Here is a 9,405-nt window from a genome sequence, read left to right as displayed (position 1 = left end):
GAAACGTGATGCTAATTTTGATTTACTATTCTCTGATAACCATGTAGTGGCCCCTGAGAGTGAGGATACGAGGGGTTCAGTTGAGAAGCATTTTAAAGTTTTAGAACAATTACTCTTGACCGAAAATAAATTGTATCTAGAAAAAAGAACAATTCAAAAATATGTAGAATGTGATAGGGCCCCTAGAGGCCTACGTATCAAAAAATTATCTACTTTCGGTAAAGATGATGTACACTTCATGAAGGAGTGGAACAGAATCTTGGATGACTGTTCCATGGCCCTCATGAAATTGATTATCTATGAAAGAACCAAGTCACTAAAAATTATTGATAAAGAGGTAACAGATGTTGTGAAATTACTCGAGCCACTTGTAATAGAACATGACTGCTCAGAATTGAAGCATGACCTACGCATGAAGCTCGAGCATGCGGAGGGGGAAATTTTGAAGAAGAAGCACGAGAAATTTTATAGGGATAAGTCTGATTACGACAATAACAGACAGAGAAATTGGGCGAAAGATGTAGAGAGGGGTAGACCCTCCATAACTCAATCTCAAAATAGAGAAGGCAGGGACTCTTCCTATTCACAAAATAGAGTAAACAATACACATAGACATCCAAACCCCAATTTCTACCCTGAAAATAGAGGATGGGAGAATCAATATTATGGGGAGAGAAGAAGAAAACCCTAGATTTGATGAACACTTCCCTCCTCCTAGACATGAAGGGCATTTTAGAAATCCCAATTATAAAGGGAGGAATTATATCCCCAATTTTAGATATGGCCAGAAAGAATTTGATACACATAGGGACAATAGACCCTATACACCTATTGCTAAAACCCAACCACCAGCCCAGCATTCCCCGTCTTCTTTTTTGGACTCAGTCAGGAAAAGACATTTAGATCCACAGAGGAAGGGGGAGGTTGTGGAAACCTCTCAAAAATCTCGGTTAGGGGAGAAAAAGAAAAGAACCCTACCAGAAGAGGAATTAGAGGAGGGGCCAGAATTAAAGAAAAGAGGCTACGAGAAGGATGTGTGACATCTCCCTCTCGTGGAATTTTTAATTTATCCTCAGTTATTTTAACTACTGATCAAAAGAAAGTCCTAGACAGGGGTTTGACCTTTTCACGCTCATGCCTACCGAACTCATTCCAATTATACACTGACCTCCAAAAATTTATGCGAAACCTCACACTAAAAAGGCATTTTATTAAATTAGATTTGGAAGGTAATGAAGTTCTAAATAAAATGGAAGTTTCCACTATTTCACCTGAGGTTGCCATAGGTGAGAATATGGAACCCATACAAAGCTTGAGGCACACGCACTTTAAGGGGAAGTCAAAATTTTACCCTTCCCATTCTAAAGGTCATCATGTTGAGACCTTTTTCAATATGGTTAATAATGACTTCACTCTATTGAGTAATAATATGAAGTCATTTGACATAAAGCATAACCTCACTAAAAAAGAAACGCTAGCATTAAAATTCTTAAAGGAGAATAACAACTTGATAATAAGACAAGCGGATAAGGGAGGTGGTGTCGTTCTACAGAACCGAAAGGACTATGAAGGAGAAGCTCTGCGACTCCTGAACGACACCACTTCATACTCTAGACTAAAAAAAGATCCAACATTGGATTTTTTAAATCTACTTAGATCTTTATTGGATCAAGCACTAAATTCTGGTGTTATAACTAAGACTGAGTATGAATTTTTGTTCACCAGCTCCCCCAAGATCCCGATATTTTATCACCTCCCAAAAACCCACAAGTCTATAACAAACCCCCCAGGCAGACCGATAATTTCGGGAATAAATAGTCTAACAGCTAACTTGTCCCAGTATGTTGACCACTTTTTGCAACCCTATGTCGAAAAACTCCCCTCCCATCTTAGGGATTCCACATCATTGCTCAACTTATTACAAAATTTAGAGTGGAAGGATACGTATAGGTGGTTAACATGTGACGTGCAGGCCCTATACACAAATATACCACATCAACAGGGCCTAGCTTCTGTAAAAAAAATTCTATCTAGCGATGCTGAATTACATGATTTAAATAAAAATTTCATTTTGGACTCTATCCATTTTATCCTAAAGCATAATTACTTTATGTTTCTGGAGGAATTTTTCCTGCAGGTTTGCGGAACTGCTATGGGCACTAGATTTGCCCCCAGTTTCGCAAACCTGTATATGGGAGAATGGGAGCACAACTGCATCCTTAACAATAATCCCTTTAGAGGTAATATCATTATTTGGCGTCGCTTTATAGATGACATTATCTGTCTGTGGGATGGGGACCAATATTCTGTAACCCTTTTTTTGAAGTATATAAACAGTAATAATAGAAATTTGACCTTTACCCATGTGGAAAGTGTCAAGGAAATTAATTTCTTGGATTTAAATTTGAGGGTGTCTGATGAGGGAGACTTTATAAGCAAAACTCACTTCAAAGATGTGGATTCAAACAACCTCCTGATGGCCTCCAGTAACCATAAAAGATCTTGGATTCAGAATATACCTGGGGGCCAATTTTACAGGTTGAGAAAAAACTGTAGTTTGGACACAGACTTTGAAAAACAGGCTGGTGATTTAACCGCAAGATTCCTAGAAAGAGGTTATCATCTTAAAAAACTTACCGATGATCTTGATAGGGTGAGAAAAATAGATAGAAAACAAATGCTAGTTCCAAAAATTAAACAGAAAAAGACACAAATTAAAAGTGAGGAGAAATGTAATGTTGCCTTTATTACAAATTTTAATTCTATGACTTCCTATATAGAGAAAATTGTAAAGAAACACTGGTCAATCCTGTCAAATGACCTAATTTTGGGGACATATATTTCCAAGTTCCCAAGGTTTATATATAGAAGAGCAAAAAATTTAAAAAATGCTCTGTCCCCTAGTGACATAAATATTAAAACAGCACCTATGGGAGAAAAAAGATGGTTAAATACTAAAAAACCTTGTGGAAACTTTAAATGTGGAAAATGTTCAGTGTGCAAACACCAACATTCCAATAGTAAAACTTTTAGCGGTCCTAAAACTGAGGAAATTTATGAAATATCTGATTTTATCAATTGTAATTCGGATCATATAGTATACTTAATTGAATGCCCTTGTGGCCTGTTCTATGTAGGGCGCACTAAGCGCCAATTAAAAACGCGTATACAGGAACATATACGTAACATAAAGAATGGTCTGTTAACCCATAGCCTCTCCAAACACTATGCCCTACATCATAACAAAGACCCCGTGTCCCTGCGCTTTAAGGGTATTAAACATGTCCCTAGGAGCAGAAGGGGTGGGGATAGGATTAAGGATTTATCCTATCAAGAGACCTTCTGGATATATAAATTGGGCACATTATATCCGGGAGGCCTCAATGAGGATATAGATATATGGTCCCTTTACTGAACACTGGTGATGTAGCTTTGTATTTATCTTTAACATCTTTATTCTAAACTGGCTTTTTTAGATTTTAATAAAATATTTTTATTCAATAGATTTTATAATCCATAATAACCGTAGTTTATGGTTTTAAGTTTCATTGTTTTTTAGCTTGTGCTTCTTCTTCAAATACATTCTTGTTGGTATGCATAGATTTTTTATATAAGTTCAATTACATCTGTTTATATTAGTATGTACTAATTCTTTTTTCTTTATTTTAGAGTCACCGTTTTTTTATATACTGTTTGTTAATATTTGTATAAATAAAGTTGATTTTAGTTTGTCTTGTTAAGATGCATTCTCAGTTGCCATGGAGCTCTTGTGACTCCTCCCCGTAGCGTTGCGATTGGTTTAAATCCTTAATAGAGGGACCAATTAGTGACGCACAAGGGGTATTTAAATGCCAATAGACTGATTAGTCTTTATTCCCTGATGAAGAGACCCATGCGGTTTCGAAACGCGTTGGACTAAGAATATTGCGAACCCTCTGTATCCCAGCACTCCCAGAGAACTGATCCGGTGTCTTGTAAGACTTGCGACGAAGTCTCGCGGCATTTGTGACGTCACAGACCCGGAAGTGTCCAACCAGGACGCTGAAACAGCGTGTGCTAGGCTGCCCCGTTGCAAAGGAGATTTATGCAGTGACGGGCCTAGCACAGACAAGCGGAGGTCGTTTTTCTGGACTGCTGAGACTGCACTAGCCTCACCCTAAGGCGAGAGGCAAAATACCAGCGATTGGAGTGGAGATTTTCCAGGCCCTACACCGAGGTTGTTGGAGTGAGAAGGAGAGAGCCACGAGACCATCACAGGCGTCCGTTGGTGTTGGGTAACATATAACCCAGAAATGCTTGTTTAATTTAACCTTTATGTACGCACAATACTTACCTTATACTTTGGTTACTAAAGATATCATTTAATACACTATGAGCGTTGTGCGCTGTGTTTTCTGTTTTTTTGTGTGCTTATAGGGGGGACTAGAGCCATCCCTGGTGTCACAGCTGCAGACACTCCATCTATTTTCAATTTACACACAAGGTCACCCATTTTATTGTATCACATTCATCACGTCACTTATTTATTGTTGTTGCGCACCTTTTCTTTGTCACCTTTGTCACTACTCTATTGCTCTTGGTGCTGCACACTTTCATTTCTACCTGTCACCCCTCCTCCAATATGGTGTGGAGTCTGGTAAACTGCAGACAGAAACGTGATGCTAATTTTGATTTACTATTCTCTGATAACCATGTAGTGGCCCCTGAGAGTGAGGATACGAGGGGTTCAGTTGAGAAGCATTTTAAAGTTTTAGAACAATTACTCTTGACCGAAAATAAATTGTATCTAGAAAAAAGAACAATTCAAAAATATGTAGAATGTGATAGGGCCCCTAGAGGCCTACGTATCAAAAAATTACCTACTTTCGGTAAAGATGATGTACACTTCATGAAGGAGTGGAACAGAATCTTGGATGACTGTTCCATGGCCCTCATGAAATTGATTATCTATGAAAGAACCAAGTCACTAAAAATTATTGATAAAGAGGTAACAGATGTTGTGAAATTACTCGAGCCACTTGTAATAGAACATGACTGCTCAGAATTGGAGCATGACCTACGCATGAAGCTCGAGCATGCGGAGGGGGAAATTTTGAAGAAGAAGCACGAGAAATTTTATAGGGATAAGTCTGATTACGACAATAACAGACAGAGAAATTGGGCGAAAGATGTAGAGAGGGGTAGACCCTCCATAACTCAATCTCAAAATAGAGAAGGCAGGGACTCTTCCTATTCACAAAATAGAGTAAACAATACACATAGACATCCAAACCCCAATTTCTACCCTGAAAATAGAGGATGGGAGAATCAATATTATGGGGAGAGAAGAAGAAAACCCTAGATTTGATGAACACTTCCCTCCTCCTAGACATGAAGGGCATTTTAGAAATCCCAATTATAAAGGGAGGAATTATATCCCCAATTTTAGATATGGCCAGAAAGAATTTGATACACATAGGGACAATAGACCCTATACACCTATTGCTAAAACCCAACCACCAGCCCAGCATTCCCCGTCTTCTTTTTTGGACTCAGTCAGGAAAAGACATTTAGATCCACAGAGGAAGGGGGAGGTTGTGGAAACCTCTCAAAAATCTCGGTTAGGGGAGAAAAAGAAAAGAACCCTACCAGAAGAGGAATTAGAGGAGGGGCCAGAATTAAAGAAAAGAGGCTACGAGAAGGATGTGTGACATCTCCCTCTCGTGGAATTTTTAATTTATCCTCAGTTATTTTAACTACTGATCAAAAGAAAGTCCTAGACAGGGGTTTGACCTTTTCACGCTCATGCCTACCGAACTCATTCCAATTATACACTGACCTCCAAAAATTTATGCGAAACCTCACACTAAAAAGGCATTTTATTAAATTAGATTTGGAAGGTAATGAAGTTCTAAATAAAATGGAAGTTTCCACTATTTCACCTGAGGTTGCCATAGGTGAGAATATGGAACCCATACAAAGCTTGAGGCACACGCACTTTAAGGGGAAGTCAAAATTTTACCCTTCCCATTCTAAAGGTCATCATGTTGAGACCTTTTTCAATATGGTTAATAATGACTTCACTCTATTGAGTAATAATATGAAGTCATTTGACATAAAGCATAACCTCACTAAAAAAGAAACGCTAGCATTAAAATTCTTAAAGGAGAATAACAACTTGATAATAAGACAAGCGGATAAGGGAGGTGGTGTCGTTCTACAGAACCGAAAGGACTATGAAGGAGAAGCTCTGCGACTCCTGAACGACACCACTTCATACTCTAGACTAAAAAAAGATCCAACATTGGATTTTTTAAATCTACTTAGATCTTTATTGGATCAAGCACTAAATTCTGGTGTTATAACTAAGACTGAGTATGAATTTTTGTTCACCAGCTCCCCCAAGATCCCGATATTTTATCACCTCCCAAAAACCCACAAGTCTATAACAAACCCCCCAGGCAGACCGATAATTTCGGGAATAAATAGTCTAACAGCTAACTTGTCCCAGTATGTTGACCACTTTTTGCAACCCTATGTCGAAAAACTCCCCTCCCATCTTAGGGATTCCACATCATTGCTCAACTTATTACAAAATTTAGAGTGGAAGGATACGTATAGGTGGTTAACATGTGACGTGCAGGCCCTATACACAAATATACCACATCAACAGGGCCTAGCTTCTGTAAAAAAAATTCTATCTAGCGATGCTGAATTACATGATTTAAATAAAAATTTCATTTTGGACTCTATCCATTTTATCCTAAAGCATAATTACTTTATGTTTCTGGAGGAATTTTTCCTGCAGGTTTGCGGAACTGCTATGGGCACTAGATTTGCCCCCAGTTTCACAAACCTGTATATGGGAGAATGGGAGCACAACTGCATCCTTAACAATAATCCCTTTAGAGGTAATATCATTATTTGGCGTCGCTTTATAGATGACATTATCTGTCTGTGGGATGGGGACCAATATTCTGTAACCCTTTTTTTGAAGTATATAAACAGTAATAATAGAAATTTGACCTTTACCCATGTGGAAAGTGTCAAGGAAATTAATTTCTTGGATTTAAATTTGAGGGTGTCTGATGAGGGAGACTTTATAAGCAAAACTCACTTCAAAGATGTGGATTCAAACAACCTCCTGATGGCCTCCAGTAACCATAAAAGATCTTGGATTCAGAATATACCTGGGGGCCAATTTTACAGGTTGAGAAAAAACTGTAGTTTGGACACAGACTTTGAAAAACAGGCTGGTGATTTAACCGCAAGATTCCTAGAAAGAGGTTATCATCTTAAAAAACTTACCGATGATCTTGATAGGGTGAGAAAAATAGATAGAAAACAAATGCTAGTTCCAAAAATTAAACAGAAAAAGACACAAATTAAAAGTGAGGAGAAATGTAATGTTGCCTTTATTACAAATTTTAATTCTATGACTTCCTATATAGAGAAAATTGTAAAGAAACACTGGTCAATCCTGTCAAATGACCTAATTTTGGGGACATATATTTCCAAGTTCCCAAGGTTTATATATAGAAGAGCAAAAAATTTAAAAAATGCTCTGTCCCCTAGTGACATAAATATTAAAACAGCACCTATGGGAGAAAAAAGATGGTTAAATACTAAAAAACCTTGTGGAAACTTTAAATGTGGAAAATGTTCAGTGTGCAAACACCAACATTCCAATAGTAAAACTTTTAGCGGTCCTAAAACTGAGGAAATTTATGAAATATCTGATTTTATCAATTGTAATTCGGATCATATAGTATACTTAATTGAATGCCCTTGTGGCCTGTTCTATGTAGGGCGCACTAAGCGCCAATTAAAAACGCGTATACAGGAACATATACGTAACATAAAGAATGGTCTGTTAACCCATAGCCTCTCCAAACACTATGCCCTACATCATAACAAAGACCCCGTGTCCCTGCGCTTTAAGGGTATTAAACATGTCCCTAGGAGCAGAAGGGGTGGGGATAGGGTTAAGGATTTATCCTATCAAGAGACCTTCTGGATATATAAATTGGGCACATTATATCCGGGAGGCCTCAATGAGGATATAGATATATGGTCCCTTTACTGAACACTGGTGATGTAGCTTTGTATTTATCTTTAACATCTTTATTCTAAACTGGCTTTTTTAGATTTTAATAAAATATTTTTATTCAATAGATTTTATAATCCATAATAACTGTAGTTTATGGTTTTAAGTTTCATTGTTTTTTAGCTTGTGCTTCTTCTTCAAATACATTCTTGTTGGTATGCATAGATTTTTTATATAAGTTCAATTACATCTGTTTATATTAGTGTGTACTAATTCTTTTTTCTTTATTTTAGAGTCACCGTTTTTTATATACTGTTTGTTAATATTTGTATAAATAAAGTTGATTTTAGTTTGTCTTGTTAAGATGCATTCTCAGTTGCCATGGAGCTCTTGTGACTCCTCCCCGTAGCGTTGCGATTGGTTTAAATCCTTAATAGAGGGACCAATTAGTGACGCACGAGGGGTATTTAAATGCCAATAGACTGATTAGTCTTTTTTTACCCTGATGAAGAGACCCATGCGGTTTCGAAACGCGTTGGACTAAGAATATTGCGAACCCTCTGTATCCCAGCACTCCCAGAGAACTGATCCGGTGTCTTGTAAGACTTGCGACGAAGTCTCGCGGCATTTGTGACGTCACAGACCCGGAAGTGTCCAACCAGGACGCTGAAACAGCGTGCGCTCCGCTGCCCCGTTGCAAAGGAGATTTATGCAGTGACGGGCCTAGCACAGACAAGCGGAGGTCGTTTTTCTGGACTGCTGAGACTGCACTAGCCTCACCCTAAGGCGAGAGGCAAAATACCAGCGATTGGAGTGGAGATTTTCCAGGCCCTACACCGAGGTTGTTGGAGTGAGAAGGAGAGAGCCACGAGACCATCACAGGCGTCCGTTGGTGTTGGGTAACATATAACCCAGAAATGCTTGTTTAATTTAACCTTTATGTACGCACAATACTTACCTTATACTTTGGTTACTAAAGATATCATTTAATACACTATGAGCGTTGTGCGCTGTGTTTTCTGTTTTTTTGTGTGCAATAAGTGGCTTATCGACGCTCGTTTTTTTTTTTTGGAATTGCTTGCTGAATAGCAGTAGGCCTATGTGGCGAAAAGGACTCGATAAGTGGCTTATCGGCGCTTAGAACGTAGGGCCTCATGCAATAAGCGCCGAAAAAGTGCTATCGGCAAGTGTTCACTATCGGCATGATTTTGGCGATTTGCCTTTGCAGTATTCAGTAAGGGCCGAATCCCTGGTGAATCACTGCGAAAGCAAAACGAAGATGAGCCGGTGATAAAAGAGCCTGACTCCAGATAACCTGGCGATAGGCCGTTTCTGCCGATATGTGTTTGCAGCAGAGAGAGATCAGCCACTCTCTCTGC

Source organism: Ascaphus truei, chromosome 1 (genome assembly GCF_040206685.1).
Source record: "Ascaphus truei isolate aAscTru1 chromosome 1, aAscTru1.hap1, whole genome shotgun sequence".
Lineage (NCBI taxonomy): Eukaryota > Metazoa > Chordata > Amphibia > Anura > Ascaphidae > Ascaphus > Ascaphus truei.
Note: the sequence above shows the minus strand (reverse complement) of the source record.